This window comes from Microtus pennsylvanicus, chromosome 19 (assembly GCF_037038515.1).
Source record: "Microtus pennsylvanicus isolate mMicPen1 chromosome 19, mMicPen1.hap1, whole genome shotgun sequence".
Classification (NCBI taxonomy): domain Eukaryota; kingdom Metazoa; phylum Chordata; class Mammalia; order Rodentia; family Cricetidae; genus Microtus; species Microtus pennsylvanicus.
Window position 1 is genome coordinate 7,323,407 of NC_134597.1, and position 19,727 is coordinate 7,343,133.

Genomic DNA, 19,727 nt, shown 5'->3' on the forward strand with positions numbered 1-19,727 from the left:
ACATTCTGAGAGACTCGTTTGGTCCTGTTGATTTTATGCTGGCTTCTTTCCTGTCCTGTCAGTGTTGGTGAGCTCCCATTAGCTCAGGAGAGCTGTTTCAGTGGGTATCCCCATCATGGTCTTGATCTATTTGCTCATATTCTCACTCCTCCAACTCTTCGACTGGACTTTGGGAGCTCAGTCTAGTGTTCTCCTGTGGCTCTCTGTCTCTGCTTCCATCAGTTTCTGGATGAGGGCTCTATGGTGACATTTAAGATAGTCATCAAGCCTGGCGGTGGTGGCGCACGCCTTTAATTTCAGCACTTGGGAGGCAGAGGCAGGCGGATCTCGGTGAGTTCGAGGCCAGCCTGGTCTAGAAGGGCTAGTTCCAGGACAGGAACCAAAAAGCTACAGAGAAACACTGTCTTGAAAATCAAAAAAAAAAAAAAAAAAAAAAATAGTCATCAATCTGAGTACAGGGCAAGGCTAGTTCAGATACCCTATGCACTATTGCTTAGGGTTTTGGCTGTATTTATCCTTGTGGATTCCTGGGAATTTCTCTAGTGCCAGATTTCTTACTAGCCCCATAATGTCTCCCTCAATCAAGATAGCTCTTTCCTTGCTCCCCTTCTCTGTCCTTCCACCATTTTGACTATCCCTTTCCCTCAAGTTCTATTCCACACTCATCTTCCCACTTCCTCTTCCACTTCTGCCTCCCTTCTCCCCTCACTTTCATGCTCCCAATATTCTCAGCAGAACTTGTCTATTTCCCCGGGCCAGGAGAATCTATATATGCTTTCGTTAGGGTTCACCTTGTTACTTAGCTTCTCTGGGGTCATTAATAAAGACTTGTTATATTTTACTTTAAAGATAGGATCTACTTATGAGTGAGGACATACCATACTCATCATTCTGGGCCTGGGATAATTCACTCAGGATTTTTTTTTCTATCCATTTGCAAAAAAATTTCAAGGTGTCATTGTTTTTTTTTGTTTTTTTGTTTGTTTGTTTGTTTTTTTTTTACTGCTGACTAGTACTCCACTGTGTAAATGTACCTTTTTTTTTTTTAAATCCATTCTTTGGTTGAAAGGCATCTGGGTTGTTGCCAAGTTTTGGCTGATACAAATAATGCTTCTATGAACACAGTTGAACAGATGTGCTTGTATATGGCTGAATATTTTTGGGTATGTGCCCAAGAGTGGTATTGCTGGGTTGGTCCTGAGGTAGGTTGATTCCCAGTTTTCTGAGAAACTGCCATACTAATTTCCAGAGTGATTGTACAAGTTTTCATTCTCACCTGCAATGGAGTGTTCCCCTTACTCCGCATCATTTCCAGCATAAGTTATCATTTTTTTTAATCTCCACCATTCTGACAGGTGCAAAATTATATTTCAAAATCATTTTGATTTGCAATTCCTTGATGGCTAAGGATGTTGACCATTTCCTTAAGTTTCTTTTAGCCACTTAAGATTCTTCTCTTGTGACACTGAGAAAACCTCCTGAAACTGAAAAGTTCTGTAAAGCAAAGGACATGATCAACAAGACAAAACGACAGTCTACAGAGTGCGAAAAGTTCTTCAGTAACCCCACATCAGACAGAGATCTGGTCTCTAAAATATACAAAAAAACTCAAGAACTTGATCATCAAAAGAACACATATCCAATTAAAAAATGGAATACAGACCTAAACAGAGAATTCTCAACAGAGGAATCTAAAATGGCTGAAAGACACTTAAGGAAATGTTCAACATCCTTAGTCATCAGAGAAATGCAAATCAAAACAATTCTGAGATTCCATCTTACACCTGAAAGAATGGCCAATATCAAAAACACTCATGACAACTTATGCTGGAGAGGTTTTGGGGTAAAGGGAATACTTCTGCATTGCTGGTGGGAAATTAGGAAACAGCCTTCCTCAAGACCCAGTAATACCACTTTTGGGTATATATCCAAAGGATGCTCAATCGTGCCACAAGGACATGTGCTCAACTATTTTCATAGCAGCTTTGTTTGTCAAGGCCAGAACTTGGAAACAACCTAATGCCCCTCGAACAAAGAATGGATAAGGAAAATGTAGTACATTTACACACTGAAGTATTACACAGCAGAAAAAAATAATGACATCTTGAATTTTTCAGGAAAATTGAAGGAGGTAGAAAACATTATTTTGAGTGAGGTAACCTAAACACAGAAAGACAGTTATCACATGTACTCACTTATAGGTATTTTTTTAAACATAAAGCAAAGAAAACCATCCCACAAATCACAATCCCAAAGAACTTAGACAACATGAGGACCCTGAGAGAGACTTGCATAGATCTAATCTACATGGAAAGTAAAAAAAAAAAATCTCCTGAGTAAATTGGGAGCATGGGGACCTTGGGGATGGTTGGAGGGGGGAAGGGAGCAGAGTAAAACATAAAGCTCAATAAAAAAGATTCTTCTGTTGCATATTCTCTGTTTATATCTGTACCCCAGTTTTAATTGGGTTGTTTGATATTTTGATGTCTAAGTTTTGAGTTCTTTATATATTTTGGAGATCAGTCCTCTGTCTGATGTGGGGGTTGGTGAATATCTTTTCCCATTCAATAGCTTGCCTTTTCATCTTATTGACTGTGTCCTTTGCTTTACAGAAGCTTCTCAGCTTCAGGAGGTTCCATTTACTTATTGTTGCTCTCAGTGTCTGTGATACTGGTATTGTATTTAGGAAGTGGTCTCCTGTGTCCATGCAGTGACTTTTACTCTAAAAGTAATGCAAAATGACAAATTCTGAATGCAGTGCTAAATTGTTCATACACTCTCCGACTCTAAAACTCATTTACTGGAAAGACAGGCTACAGTTTTTGAAACCTTTTCCTTCCTGTTTCTAGAAGAAAAAGAACAGAAAGTCTGAACTAGAGAGATAATGGAACACCTGAGTCTTTGTCACAGCAATTGTGAATTGTCTACCCAAAGATATGTGAGCTATAGTGAAATGCATCCATGCTGATCTTCCAGAATGCTAAATTAGAGCCAAACTAAATTTCTCAGTAAAATTAAGTCTCTAAAGACATTGTTAGCATCTACATTAAATGTTATGTCATTAGTCCAAAGGAATGATCAGAAATTCTTATTTTTGTGAGAGAGTTGATTCAACCTCCATCTTTGTACCTTTGTTTTATTTGTCCTAGTGTGCAGTATTTCACACTTACGTGTCAAGTCAGAAGACCATTAACTCCATAAATTGTGATTCAGCACATTGGTCTTCCTTATATCTGTCTGTGGCGCTCTCTCTCTCTCTCTCTCTCTCTCTCTCTCTCTCTCTCTCTCTCTCTTTCTCTCCAGTCTATTTCTATTCATATATGCACACAAAGACAGACATACACATACATAGAGAGAAAGAGAAAATAAAAGTGAATGACTACGCTATAATAAAATTTGGTTCACAAAAACTTTTAAAGATAGAGGCAATCTTTTCCAATATATTACAATCCAAACCTCTGTTACAATAGTGTTTAAATATTTTCCATTAATTATAGTACTTGGAAATCCTAGAATTTGCTGTCACTCTGAAATATTCATTTACATAAAAAAGAAACAAATGTTCAGTCTTTCCGAGGTCGCCATTAACCCAAGTCTTTTGCTATGAAACATACCCCCAGTCTCTTCACCTGAGCAGTAGAGGGGCCTGCTGCTAATGCACAGCTGTCATTCACACACATAACTGGTAGGTAACTGGGAAGAATAAGGAAACCATTAGTGTGTAATTCCTAAAATTTTGCATCCCCTGTAATTTTCAGTGAAGGTTTTGCTTTTTTGGTCTCTAAATTAGACTCAACCACAACCAGGCCTCTTAGTTCATGGCATTTTCCTAGAGGGAAGGCAGACAGCCCAGTTAGCTATTTCAAGATCCCCAAAGGATGCAATATTGTTTTCCATCTCGATTCCCTTACACCAGTCAAATAACAGATATTTGTTTATCCCATCTGCCGTCTTTAATGATCATGAACAGTGACAGATCCCAGAGAGAATGCATACCACTTTCTGCTTCTCAGAGCTCAGTGTTATTCTGTGTCAGGAAAAATTTACAAGTTGGCTTTCATGTTTGTAAAGTTCAATTCCCAGAATATCAGACTATAAATAGTCAAAGCCATAAAATGCCCCACATCTAGATAGTGTTCTCTGGAAGAGAGAGAGGTATTTCAGTACTGATTTTTCCTATCTTATTTCTGGAATTACATAAATATGATAGGGCAGTTCTTTTTTCTTTATTTCAGGAGTTCATAAGTAGGTGGATATTTTATATAATGGAAGGAAACATAGTATTGGCTGAATTCCCACAGTGTGGCTATAAGTAAAACAGCTTCTCTGGAACAAATCTCTGAGATCACTTTGAAATTTAAACACATTACACAACAGGTAGATGAACTCTGGGTCAGCAGATATGAGCTCTAAGTTCTAATACCTCTGACCAGGAGGGACAGGATAAATTGCACAGATCCCAGCAGCATACTTTTCCTTAGTTCTTAAATAAGAACAATAAGTCAATGAGTTCTAAATGTAAATTTTAATAACCTTTGACACAGTGGGTTTGAACAACTTAGGCTTTCATTTTCTATTCATCCTCCCATTCTTTTTCTATTCCGATAGTTCAGAAACACAAGACAAGCTATATGCTTCCACTATGTTGTTTTTTGTTCAACAGTTTATCTTTGATTTTAGTTTCATTTAGTGTGTTCATGTGTGTGTTGTATGCTTCTATATGACTCTTTTTTAAGGATGCATTTTGCCTTCAATTTTTTTTTAATTTTTATTTTTCCATTCAATTATTTACACTTCCCTACCCCAATCCTCTCCCACCTTGCATGAGACTTTTTGGGACCCTAGTCTATATGGGATGCATAGCTCCCTAGGCCTACATGTAGGTGGGAGGGCCTTGGACTTCGCACAGGGCAGGATTTCCTACCCTCTCTATATGACTCTTAAATTGAACGCAGTATCCTTACTTCATTTGACGTTATTTGGTGACAAGAATTAACTATAGTAACACATGAAAATGACATTATGATAAAATGGTTGGTTAGTATACCAATCACTTTTAAAAACATTTTTTTCTAAAATGAATGTTACTGCACAAATAATCTAAGTAGAGTTTAGTTATTTTATGCTACGCGTTCCTTATAAAATATTGAATAAACATGTATGCATATTTGTGCATGAATGGTGACCAACTAACAGAGTTGAGTAAATTATGATCTTTATGGTTTTGCCTCTGGCAACATTCATGGCACAATATTTTCGCATAGTACTGCAATCTTTTCACTGCACCAGGTTACATTATTGGGAGAAAAAAAATCCCTAAACATGAGCAGGGACAAAAATGCCTTTCAAAGCTTTGTAGCATTCTTGAAATTTTTTTCAAGTTCCCTGTGCCTATTACCTTTCAGGTTCTGTGAAAATAAGAGCGAAGGTGGTGGAGAAGGAGCGATGGAGAGGAGATGGAACTGGAATAATGGAAATTGAGTTAAAATGCACACAAATCTGCCATTTCTGCTTGATAGCCTGTAACATTTCCATGTAGTGCACTTTGCATGGCAGAGTAGCTACTCGTAATAGAATTCTCTTACAGTGGAGGTTAATTACTTTTCAGCTGTAGCAAAATAAATTTCCTGTCAAGCTCATGGACAGGAATGTGCCGGTATCCCCTTCTTTTACCAGCAGTTTTAATTCAGCATTAACCTGACACATACTTTCACTTTAAGGACTGTTCTTTTAACAACAGGAGCCAAAAGAAATATTGAGAGATGTCAATAACAGTGTATCAATGTGTATGTGTGAAAGAAAGTGGCTCCTATCTCCAAAGATGCACCATACAGATGAAGTGAACTGTCTCTCCTTTAGGAAACTGTGGTGATCTTTTTCCAGTGAAGTCCCTTTTTTTTTGAAGTCCACAGTTCAGTAAATTGACTCCCACTTCTCTTAGGCTGATAACAGGAGGCCTCTAAGTTTTCGTGTTCCTCAACTATCTTTCAGTAATGCCCAGCCCACTACATGTGTTGATCCTTGAGAGCAATGAATCAGTTTCTTTCTTTAATTATCTTCTTTAGTAGCTCAATTTAAACCCCAAATCTTTACAATGTTTTCTCTATGACCATGACTCAAAGCTCAGAGAAACTTGATGATAGTCACGTAAAAAATCCACGCAAGCTTTGGCAACCCTGATGAGCAGATAGAATATTACAGCAAACCTATATTGTTTACTGGAGGATGGGCAGCGTTCAGGGGACCACAACACAGAATGAAGAAGCTAAGTGCTGGTCCATCAAAAGATAACACTTTATAGTTAAATATGCATAATTGCCAACAAGAAAAGAACAAGTAAGGGAAAGTATTGTCACACATGTCATTCATTCTATGGGATAGCTCTTAATTTTCAAGTCTTTCTTATCCTCATTATTTCTCATCAAAATCCCTTCATTGTAAATATCTGAGTAGTAACCATATAAAACTTACCTTAATTTGGCTAATCTTATTTTTTAAAAAATACTTTAAAATCCTGTTTCATTCTTTCCTATGGCACTTATGCTGTCTCATATAATAGCTTTAATATAATTTTTAACCACTTTCTTTTTCAATTAGGTTGAAGGTATTTTATGACTTAGTATTTTATTTTGCTTTAAATTACTGCATTTCCTGGTGTGATGCCATGCATATGATGAATTCTCAATGAGTTATTTGTGAAATTGACTTTGCTGGACATTCAACTGCTTTTGATTAAAGAAGTTGGAAGTAGGAAGCTCTAATACAATTAGAGGTTCTCAGCTTTTCTGTCTTTGATGCTTCGCACGGAGCTCATTCCAAACTCAGAATTCTTGTAGAAATGTTTAACTATTGATATATGAGTACAAAAATACTTAAAGGACACTAATTAATACTTGCTAATGCATTGAGGTTTTAAAAGCCATTATCACTGGACTTTTCTACCCCTACCCATTGTGAAGATGGAACAGGCAAGGTACTTAGAAGTAAGGTTAAATATGATGGTAAAATGTGATGTGGCTAAGACACTATGGTGAGCTCAGATTCACAACCACTTCATGCCTGCTGAACCTCTGCATACCTTTAAGAGTAATTTTTATCATCCAAGTAGACAGCATGATGGCTAAATAAAGAATCATGTCCTTTCTACCCTAATGACCCAGTAAGCGAGACTGGTTTGATCAGTTTTTATCTCAAATCACTATCACAAAAGGCGACCCCACTTCAGTAAAGTGAACAAAATTTGGAAGAAGGAAAAGAATGGTTGTTGAGAAACTAGAAGTATGTTTCAAAAGATCTCTAATCATGAGCATAGAGAAGATAGATGAGGGGAAAGGGGAATTTGCATATCTGTCCAAAACTTTGTTACTGCATTCATTCTTATTAACTCTCTTTGATGATGACAGAAATCGGTATTTGTTATTCATTGTAACATATATGCATGTCAAAATGAAAAAAGAAGTTCTAAAAATTGTTTCCATCTAAAAATTGAAACATTTGTCAAGGTGTGAGAGGATCTTAAGGGAATGTGGGTGTTGTAAGGATCTGGACTCATTAGGATAGGATAATTATTGAAATGTTTATTACATGTTTCTTGCTCGATATTGTTATGCCGGTTGTAATTATAATTTTTAATACCTGATACTTGTTCTTATTGTTTATAATTTGTATTAGGCTTAGAAATGTCTTATTAAAACAAAGTGGGGGTGCTGTAGGAATTCTTCCTACCAGTGCCTTTAAGTTACCCACCCACGTGGGTGTGGCATCTTTCAATTTATATGACAATTTAAAGCACATGTGTAGACTCTTTTCTGGCTGCGTGATTCGGTCGCTGTTTCCCATTCCAGCAGAGGATTGAGATCTGTGAGTCTACCCCTAAATAAATACCATTTTATTATACCCAGTTCTGAGCTAGTGTGGGATTTCTTTTTAGCGTCCTTCTTCATGTGGAGAAGATTCAGTCTCTGTCTATAACTGCAAACCTTGGCAATAGCCATTACAAAAGATAAGCTTTACCAAGTCATCTTAGAGTGGTCAACCATAGTGACACATATTTATTTTTCCCAAATTCAATGGGCACAGGCAGGATGATCATAGACCAGCTTAGAATACATACTGAAAGGCATTGTTTGGGCAAGCAAAGCCTACGGTGTCTAAATGTGGCACATAAACAAAAAAGGAAAAAGAAAAAAAAATGAGCACAAGCCAAAATTTATAAGAAAAGATGCAACTCATTCCTAATAATTTTCACCTTGGAATTCTGTGGTAATTGTCTAAACCATTTGTTTAACAATCCAGGAAATTGCTCATCGGAGAGGTTTTGAACCTTAAAAATCTCTCACCTTCACCCTTTTCTACTTATATAAGAAATTAAGCATGAAACCGAATGAATAAACAACTTTGGTATAGGTGTAATTACTCCCAGGGTGAAATATTCTACTATATAAATTCAGAGGTCACTTTATTTTCTATCAAGAGCTAGATAGAAAATAATACATGTCTTATAGTTAATACAGTTTTGAAAAAATACTTAATTACCCTGCTTGAAAGTACCTGTAGATACAAGCAAATGACTGGACATGATCATACCAAGTATTTTTTTTTCTTGGCCCTGAAGCTGAATTAATGTCATTTTACGTACCAAAACACATTCTTGTTTGGGCTTTGTCAACAATTCTGAGTTTCTATTCTACACAGCCGGCTGGGTTTGTTCTTCAGACTATAGCATATAGTGTTCTAACTTAATTCTTACTAGCCTATTTTAATCAGAAATCAGAAATAAAATAAGATACAGACAATTACCAGTTCTCTTGTTTATAGTCCTGTCCTTTAAAGGCTTACTCATTTTTTTATTTATGTGCATGTATGTGTGTCTGTGTAAGTTTATATGCATCATGTATTTAGAGTATGTCAGAATCCCTGGAACAACAGTTGGATATGAGATACCAGACATGGATGTTGGGAACTGAACCAAGAACTTCTGCAAGTTCATCAAATTCCCTTAATGGATGAGCTTTCTCTCCAGTCCCCTTGCTACATTCTTCTAGCACTTTGTTTTTAAACCTATAATACTTTATCAGTGTATTAAATATAAAGTTTTGGAAAAGCTAATATCTCCTAATTTTTTTTTAGGTCTGTAAAGGGAAGAAGTTGATCATACGCTGTAATAAGGACAGCATTCTGTTCTGCATTTGGACAAGCCTTAAACTAATGGATTTAGAAGAAAACAGAAAAGGTCAGAGAGAGCGCACAGTCAGTTGTAGGACTTTAAGGATCAGTCTAATTTAGGGGCATGGATGGGACAAGAAACTTTATGCCTGCTACCCAATTACATGAAAAAATGTTAAGCAAAGGCAAACTGGTGACATTTACCTTCCTGCTTATTTCATGAAAGGGCAAAGAAGTGAACTCGTACCAGACAGCTTCGCTGTGTTCTGTGGGAAATAAAACTAGAGGCTTTTAGAGGTATATCACTGGCTCAAACTAAATTTATCTGACAGCATATGAACAGACTTGACCTGATGGATAACTGCCTATGTTAACAAAATTCGACACACCCATTTTTTTCTCAAAGTAGTATCCTTTTCTCAGATTTCTCAGATCTTATTCTTTGAACTAATTTTTGTTACCATATGAACATTTAAATGAATAGAATAACTTTATATTTTACTTCAACTTCCCTTCTATGGAATAAGCTACAACAGTTACGTGTAATAATGTTTATTTAAATATAAATGAGTTATTAAATTCATTTGAACATAAATGCATATTAGTACACAGTTTGCTTTATCCCCATTTAATTTTCTTACAGTAAAGACATTTTATACTGCCTTCACTTTTTAACTGTTTGGTTCTGTGCTTTTGCTTAAGAATATATGAAACATGTTTCAAAGGCAGGAAAGTTATTTCTTTGCTGTTTTTTACATGGTTTCTTATACTAAAGATTAAATATTTTGTAAATCCATTTCCTGTGCTTACATGCTTTAGGAATTTTTATTTTTCCTTTCTCTTTTCTCTTCTATTTTTAAACTAAATATAATGAAGAAATAGGATCCCTCACTGTATCATCTGTAATGATTCTTTATGCATTTTTTTGTTCCGCCAAGTGCTTGGAAACTGTAGAGAGAAATATTGTATATTACAAACATGACAATTATAAATGGAGGATCTTTAAAATGTTATCCGTGTTAATTAATTGCCTATAAATTTTTTAAGAAATATCCTTTAGTTGTGCTTGTCAACATGCTAAATAATTAATAAATAAAATTAACCAGAGTCTAGGTAACCTAAGAATATAAATTTTACCTTACTTAAAACATTTGGCTTTATAATAAAGAAAGTCAATAATTGAAACACTTGGGAGCAAACTTCAGTCTGTTCTTAATTTTACTGTAATTCAAAAAATAGTGAGGGGAAGACAGTAAAGTATGGACACACTTAAACATGTTCAAATTCTCACTGATGCATGTAGGCTAGAATCACAATATGCAGAATTTTAGACTCTTAGGTACTATATGACTCTATTTTTATACCATTCTTGTTTTTGGAAGATTCATTTTTTGCATATTAGCATTTCACCTGGATGTATGTGTGTGTTCACAGACATCAGAAGAGTTGTACGAAGTCACAAACTGCCATGTGGATGCTGGCAATCCAATGCAGATGCTCTGCAGAGACAGTAAATGCTCCTAATCTCTGAACCATCCCTCCAAAACCTGTGGAGCGTCTTTGAAATGTATAATTTTGAATATAGGGAACATGCTGCTGTCAAAAGAAGCAATGGCTTGGAGAAGTGATGGAAGGACATAAATGTAGTCATAAATGGGATTATAATAGATTCATGTAGTGACAGAATTTCTTTTCTACTGCATTGACTACTAAAATGATTACAACTAAAACCTGAGTAAGGTCAAAGGATTATATCAAGATCAGTATTCTATACTATATTTAAACAAGAATTTACTTTTTGGAAGTACTCAATGAGGAGTAGAGATTTCTGAATATTATTTCTTAACTATAAAGAAATAGCATTTATTTTAAAATAAAAACATTTTGGAAGATAAAGAGGTTTTACTAGTTATATTATCAAATATTTTTAAAGAATAATAACGATTATTTTACTATCACAAAATGATTGAAGTATTCTGATTATCAAGATTGTACAGTTTGGTGTATTGGATGCACATTGTTTGATTTTGTTTGCTCTGCTAACGTATAATCCCAGTAATATTGGAGCTATCTTGTTTTGCAAACTCCAATTCATAATTGAATGTGATAGCATAATTAGGACTACAGGAATTACCTTGTAGTGCTTTAGTCTGTAAGTCCCTCAGTAGAAGGAAAGTTGAACTTCTGACATGGCTATAAAACATGCCCTGGAGGCTGCTGTTCAACATAATCTGACTCTCGGATTCAATTTCTGAGCACTTTGAAGTCATTTCATGCCACTTGACTCAAATCATTCATCTAAGGGAAAATTTGTTAGTTAAATGTCAGCTTCTTGGTGTTGGTCTATAGACTTCACAGAGGAGGTGAAGTCTACCTAATAATGTTTTAAAAGACACTTGCAGCTTAAGCATCATGCTGAACCACAGAGAAAGCCCCACACTGCAGAAGATCCTAGCTGTAGGGTAGCATTGCTTTCCATAAATACACCAAGAGGAAATAACACATGCAAAAGTCCAAATATCAAAATCCCTGTTGAGTGGAAATTTTTCCTGGTGTATATAAAAGTTTTAACAACCTTTCTTTCCCATTTCTACTGAAATGGAGATTCAGTAGAACTGATTTGTAAAAGTTTTAACATAGTTGGGGTTTTTGTTTGTTTGTTTTTCATCTAGTACCTTGTATGTATTGTGGTCTGTTTAACTTAAAGATACCATCTTGCTGTCCCTTGTGATCTTTCCACCATGAGTTGCTCAGCAGAATCAGCCATAAAAATCAGTATTAATTACAAGTAAATCTAAATGAATGAAATGCTGACTTGGCGAGTTACTTGATTCAACAAAATAATGGCAGAGCACACGGACAGACTATGTGTTTAGAAGGATGTTGTTGGTGCTTTCAAATCATCAATAGCTTATATACTCTTTTAGGAACAAAACATTTCTTTTCTGGTTAAAATATAGCAAGGGAAAATGTATTTGGTATTATGTGATGACTTTGCTATTTGAACAGCTTTTAGATATCACCATAACCTGTAATTAAAGAAACTATTATATCATACTATATCACTTAATGGTAGGATGATTAACATGTCTTTAAATTAAAATTTTATTTGTCTCAAAATTTTTAAGGTCACTCCAAGTATTTGTTTTCTCTACATTTTGCCTTTGTTATGTTGACTTCATGGGGTATTTACACATGTACATTAATGCCGAGCTGTATCCACAGGTATGTAGCTATTTTTAAAGGCAGAGATTCCTTTGATGTGATTGACAGCTGAATATGTAGGTACCCAGCTTTTTGGGAGGGAGTGTTAATAGGAGAGCACTAACTGTTAGGTTTGTAACAATAATGAAACTAAGGAATTCTTAAAACATAGCTTGATAGGATCTTTTGAAGCCAAGAATGACTCTGTTGTCATTCTCTACATGCTTCAATTCATTCCATCTAATACACAATTATTAGCAAGAGCTTTGTCTTCTAACCTTGGCTGCCTTAAAAATACCAGCAGGAACCATTTATCATCAAATTTCTTATTAAAACTTGGAGAAAAAAAAAACACTACACAGCAGTGGATCTTCGAGGATGCAGCAGTGAGAAAAACCAGTCTCCTATTTTTTTACTGGTTTTGTCTAGTGTTGAAAATAATTACTTTTACAAGATTAGCCTGTAACTTAATTAACAATTTTCAGAGATGGAGTCAGTTAGAATTCCATTCTGCTCGTGGAGGATTATTCTTGATGCTCTATGCCTTTTTAACTGGCTGTTCTAAGTATTTGGAATAGTGCTTCATTTTCCTTTGTAGGTGCCTTGGAAAACCAGCTTCCTATGAAAATACATGAACAGTCATTGCATTTAAACAAAACTGATGCTTGCCTAGATGCAGTCAACAATATAGGGAAAAATATGATTTCTTCCTTTATTTCATTTAGGCTTAAACTATTTGTTTTACTTATTAAAGAATCTTTGGATATATTTGTCTTTCATGTTGTCTCTTTTAAGGGACTTTTCCAAAAAAAAAAAATACTTGCTCCTTTTATTTATTCCTAGAGTAACTGCTATTTTATTAATTGGAAATAACTAAAATCAAACATCCCCCCTTACTTGCTTGTTCTCCCCAAATCCTCAATATTACAGATGCGTAAGAACATGGATACGTTGCTCCTCACTTTCTGAACTTATTTTTCATGGTATATCTGAGGCAGTTCTATAGTAAAGCGCAAAAATCTATCTGTTCATTTTTCATGTGCATATGGATGAATTCTTTAATGCTTATTGATAAATATCATATTTTTCACCTGTTTCTTTTTACCATGCCTTGCTATGCTTCAAGAATCCTGTATGCATTGCTTTTTATCTGTAACTACATCTGAAAAATAAATTACTAGAGTAAATGATTTTACTATGTATGTTACTTATTTTGTAATCAATAATATAAAGCTAACCAAATGTAAGAGTTTTTAAATGTGGCACTATTAATCTTTTTGACCAGTCAGTGTTTTATTATGGAAGATTGTGCTTTGCACACGGCATGATCCTGAGCAAAATTCCTGACTTAGACTCAATGGTTAGCAGCAGCAATGTCCCTCCCAACCATGACAACCGAAAATGTCTCTGTATATGGTCAACAATTGTCCTGTTCTTACAAACTGTAGAAGAATTATCTGAAAGACAATATTTATTTTAATTACCAACACAATGTGCTTCCAAACTTTGAAACATTCGACAGGTATGTTGGTAAAAGAATAAAATCCTTGCATCAGTTAAACTTTCAATTTTCATGCAAAGGTTAATATTTGTTATGAATTGGTGAGTTTGTTTTTGAGATTTTATATTTTTTTATTTTATTTGGGTTCATTTCCTGTATTTATGTCTGTGCAGCTCATACATGTAGTGCCTGCAGAGACCAGAACAGGGCATTAGATTAGACTAGAGTTACAGACTATTGTTAAATGCCTTTTGGGTGCTGGGAGTCAAACCAAGGATATCAGGAAGAGCAGCCAGTGCCCTTAACCACAGACTCATCTCTACAGGCCCCATTTGTGATGTTTAATGGTCTGTTGCTTATATTAGTTATATTTTGTATTTGACAGGCAGTATAATTGTAATACTCTATTAAACTTATTTTGGTTTTTGTCTGTTTGTTTGCAGCAAATTCCTAGAAGTTGTTTCTTATTGGAGACATAACTGTTCTGCAACTTCACACAGGTCTGAGTTGTTTATGGTGCTTTGATTATGCAGAGTAGTAAAAATTATTATACTTACTTGGTTGGTCTTCACTTTTAGTACTTCTAAATTTAAGATGTAATTAGAAAGTCTTTTTATTCTGAGACTTTCAAGTCCATACTTTTAATTAAGATATTCATTTAGTGTTTGACAGTTTCATGCATATATATTGTGCACTTTAGTGACTTTAACCCATTGCCTTCTCACATCACACTGTCTGTTCAACTGAAACCCTCTTCTTTCTAAGAAGTCCCTCTCAAACATCTGCCTTTGTGTGATTGTGTTTGTGACTTTCTGAGTTTGATCAGAAATGCTTGTTTGAACTTTGGTAGGAGAATATTTACTGGAGCATTGAATACTCTGCAGTGGGTGATGAAAGTGACATGTCCTCAACCAACAGCCAATAAAAGTCAGTTATCCCTCCAGTAGGAGTGGTCCTTCCTGGTCCTCTCCACCCTCCATTATGAAATTTTGGTTGAACCAATCTCATGCAGGACTTATGCAATTAAGCATAGTAGAGGAATTTCATCAATCTATGGGCATTTCATGTTCAGAAGATATGCCTTTGTGGAATAAAACCTTATAATCTTGACTTCTGGTTGCTCCCTCTTTGGTGATGTCCCCTGAGCCTTGCATGTGTGGAAGAAAAATTGAAAACTCACTAAATTATAGGCATATTTAAAATGCAATAATAATAGTGGTACAGAGGTACCAACAAACTCCATGAGTAGATGATGCTCACCCTAGAATACATTAGTCATTAAACAACTCACAGTGCTGTGCGGAAACTCTTCCTATGAGTTGATGCTCAGAGAAGGCCCATAGGTCCCCCAAACAATATAAAACTTTTGCCATTACTTTTTATATTCCACCAAACTTAAACATAAAATCAAGTTTCTGACGACAAAAATCACACACTTTGAATACAGAACACAGACAAACTAATTTGGGGCTGAGCAAGGGATTTCTTTCTGCTGGCTAACTTTCCTACTGTCAGAAAGTGTTCTGATATGATTGAGGGAAAAGAACCACATTATGATGGCGGTAACTAATACTATCCAATTGATCTTGAGGCTTGTTCAATCGTCAGAATCCATCATTCCTGACACATGGGGAAGAACCAGTGGCTAGGGAGGCAATAGACTTTAGAGATGAAACTACTACTCATGTTTTGCTAAGTGAAAACATTGTTAAGACGCCTTCTAAATATTTTTTTTCTTATACCAAATACTAGTGTTGCCTCCATCCCTTATGGGAAAATCTTTATAACTGAGGATGGTGATTATGTGCAGGCTCATAAGTGGTCAAAATGCAAATAACCAGCAATGGTAGACTATTTGGCCCTGAACTCGACATCTATTATCATTCTTTCAAACTGATTATTTTTGTTCTGAACATTTCTTCATTTTCTTACTTAATATAAACCTGCAGTACTTGAAATTTAAACAGTGCTTGGTATATAAATCTTGTCTTTCTCAATTTCATTATGATAAAATTTCAAACCTTGTGTATTCTATAGACTATTTATAAATTTTCATGATTTAACTCACAATCCTCATATTTACAGTGGCATAAGAATTATATGCCCTCAACAAAAACTACATTGCAAGTTTAAATTTTGCTCTTTACCCACTTTGTTGATAAGGTGATGTGAGCTCTCCTGATGCTGCGCAGTAGTACACAGTCAAAGAGCCCTGTCAGCCATAGAGTTAGAAGGTCAAACCATAGTATGGTGGGTTCAGCAACTTAGAAGTTGTATTTCAGCTGGATGATGGTGGTGGATGCCTTTAATCCCAGCAGTGAGAAGTGAGAGGTGGGAGGATCTCTGAGTTTGAATCCACTCTTATCTTCAGAAAAAGTTCCAGGACAGCCAGGACTACACAGAGAAGCCTTGTCTCAAAAGGCCAAAAAAGAAAATAACAGAAGGAAGAGGTGGAAGAAGAGAAGGTAAAAGAGAAGAAGAGGGAAAGGTAGAAGGAGAGGGAGAGGAAAAAGGAGAGAGAGGAGGAGAGAAGGAGACGAAACCGAGTAGGGGGATAAGAAGAAAGAGAAAGAGGGAAAAGAAGAAGGAGAGGAAGAGGAAGGAGGAGAAGGAGAAGAAAAGGAGGGGGAAGAAGAAGGAAGAGAGAAGGAGAAAAAAAGGAAAAAAAATGTTTTTACCTTTCTCCTCAATTTGACACAATACCTGGTAGAAACACCAAAACAGAGATGTGGTATATTTGGTATGAATTCAGAGGGCAGTTACTTCTACCAAAAATGCATGTCCTCATCCATAGTGGCAAGACAGTAAGTGGCTTATCATTGAATGTTGGTGGATCTGGAATCCAAGACCCAAAGTGATTGCAGGGCTCACCTGTGACACTTGAAGGCCCATCCTCAGCGATCGACTTATTCAACACTTCATAATTTCATAAGGCAGCACCACTAGCAGGCAAGTGGTTATTAAGCACATGAACATTTAGGGACCATTTCTGACTTCATCAGTAATAGATTAATTTAATAACTTACTTTATGCTCAACATATGATGGGCCGACAGGATATAACCTCATCATATATCAAGAAGCATCTGTATTTATTTTAGCTAGTGAAAATAAATGATTAATAAAAGAGGCCACTTGCCAACACAGTACCTACTATGTCATATGAATTGTTAAAGTCTCTTATGTATACTGTTAACTGGTCTCGATAGTACTAAGTGTTCTAATTTTGACTGCAGTTTTATAATGTTTTCTTTGACAATGCTAAAATGGTCATATTCATGAACACAAATGAAGGCTTGTTTTCTAAGAAAAGACCTCATTAGTATATTTCAAACACATGAAATGACGCATGGGAATCCCTTCTGGCACTTACTGGTTTTGTGTATGCAAGAGTTAAGTCCTTGTGATTGAGATATGCCTGTGCCTTTAAAAGAAATTCTTCTATAAGAATCAGCACATATAGAAAAAAAAACCTTCCTCCTGAGCTAGGTTTATTTTTAGGTAAAAACCACAGAATAAGAATCTAATCAAGCTTCCTGTTATAATGTAAAGTGGAAATATAAAGATGCCTGATTATTTTGTGTTAGTACCAACTGTTTCATTCTATCGTCTGTCTTTTTCTATCACCTCCACTGTGATGTTTTGGAATGGGGCTCCTGACATGTAATAGAAAACTTCAGAGGAAACATTAATATGTTCCTTAGTTCAAGCAGCTCATGTTATCACAGAGGCAAATGAAAAGTCTCCCGACCTTTTCATTTACTTCTACGACAACACGCTCGGAGAGGAAAGATTTTTGCCAGATGTTTTAGTTTTAAATTACAGTGCCATGATTGGTTTCATTTCTGGGTCACCCATAGCAACCACTACATGTGAGCGCCAGATGAGCAACGAACGCAGCGGAAATCCTCAAGAATTGAAATGCCAATGCTGTGAATTATGACCAAGTAGGGTTTGTTAGCAAGAGAATGCAAATTGACAACATTGTGTATTAATTTCTAGCTTTTTCTTTGTAACTTTTATTCATTTTTATGAGCAAATCCAAATCTATTTTAGTACCATGTCATTTTAAAAACCTCTCACATCAGTGGGAGCTTTGGTTCCCTAAGACAGCATTTTAGAGGTACAAATTGGAACCTTTCTCTAGAAATCCCCAGCAACTCACCCGAGTACACAGTTTCAGAAAGCCACATCTCTTCAGTCTGCTCCTGTGGTTCCTCGTTTTTCTTTCAAAGAACAGAAGTCCAAATATTTCAAAAAGTAAAGCAAGCATAGTGACACATGCTTTTAATCCCAGAACTTAGGAGGCAAGGGCAGGAATCTCAGTGAGTTTCAAGGTGGCCTTGTCTACCTAGTGAGTACCAGGACAGTAAAAGCTGCAGGGTGAGACTGTGGGTTCCCAGCCCCATTGTCTTGTTTTGACACTGATGGTTTTCTCTCTAGTTTTAGCAGCCTTCTTTTTTATCTGAGTTTTTTGACTTGCAGAATCTAGATAAGAGCTTTTTGCTCTGCATCCTTGAAGGCCATCTCAGACTTAAGGAGGTCAGGCTCAAAGGAAGTACTGGATATCCACATGGAGCCATTGGGAAACAAATTCAGCCTCCTTGTTATAGAGAATATTAAATGGTTTTTTAATATTAAATATTAAATGATACACTATGCCACATCCATCCAAGCGTTCTTCTCATCTTTAAATGCTCTTAACATTAAAAAGCATGACATCAATACCTCATTCCACTTCACCGAAAAAGGCTTGGGAAGGCTTCATTTTCAGGCAATATTGTTATGAAGGGTCTCATTTGTAAATGGTGGTACTCTGCCTTGTATCTTTTGTCTTGCCTTCTTGTTAGCTGGGGAGGATATCCACAACATACATTTTAGGTATTTAACTTAACTCAAACAGCCTTTCATGGTCTATCTACTAGTCTGTGATATTCTGGATAATATTTTTATATCCATGGATTACATGCTACTTCAACTGGTATGAAAACATACCTTCAATTGGTAGCAATTAAATGACTTTACTCTCGTCTTCTGTCACTTGTGTATTCTGGTTTTTAATTGATACAAAGGTGATTGTCTTTATTGACATCAGCTTTCTGTTCTGTTACTTGGGTCCCCGAATCTATTCTGATATTGTGAAAATGTAAGCCACATTAACAATGAAGTCATCCACATGGATACCAAAATCATTTTTTACCAAGGAATCTTTCTTGAGTATAAAGTCATAGTCACTCTTCAAAGTTGAGAAGCGGTACACTTAAGTAAAATGAATAATAAGAAAATGCTGGTAGAAATGGCAATACATTCCATCATTTCCTTTTATTTATTGAAGATTTTCCCTATCTCTACCACAATCATTACATCATCTTTCTCACAAAAGCTCAGTAATGACACATCTAAACCTGAAGCTTTCACCAAAGATCAAAGTTCCTATCGGATAATATTACCTGTCCACTCTGCACCTTTCTTCTATTTGGCTATAACTAGGTCCTCAATTATAGTTTGCTCCTGGTGCTCATCTTCCCCTGGCATCTTCTTACCACCATTCTTCATGTTTCTGTCTCCCTTCCCAGCCACAAACTATGGCCAGAGTCTCTTTGTAAAGATTGGTGTTTTACACATCAACATTTGCCCCTCTTTAAAGCTTCATTAATTAAACATTGTCAACATTCTTTTAGGTTAAAATTACTTGTCTCCTGATAATCCAGTTGAAATTATCAGTTCTATCTAGGTTTGATGAAGCTTGTTCTTTATTCTGTGCTTTCTGTTACATTATTCTCTGAAGACTGCTTAGAGCTATGCTTTCTGTGCCCTTACCCTTTTATAGGAAAGAGAATATAATACTTTTAGCAGAA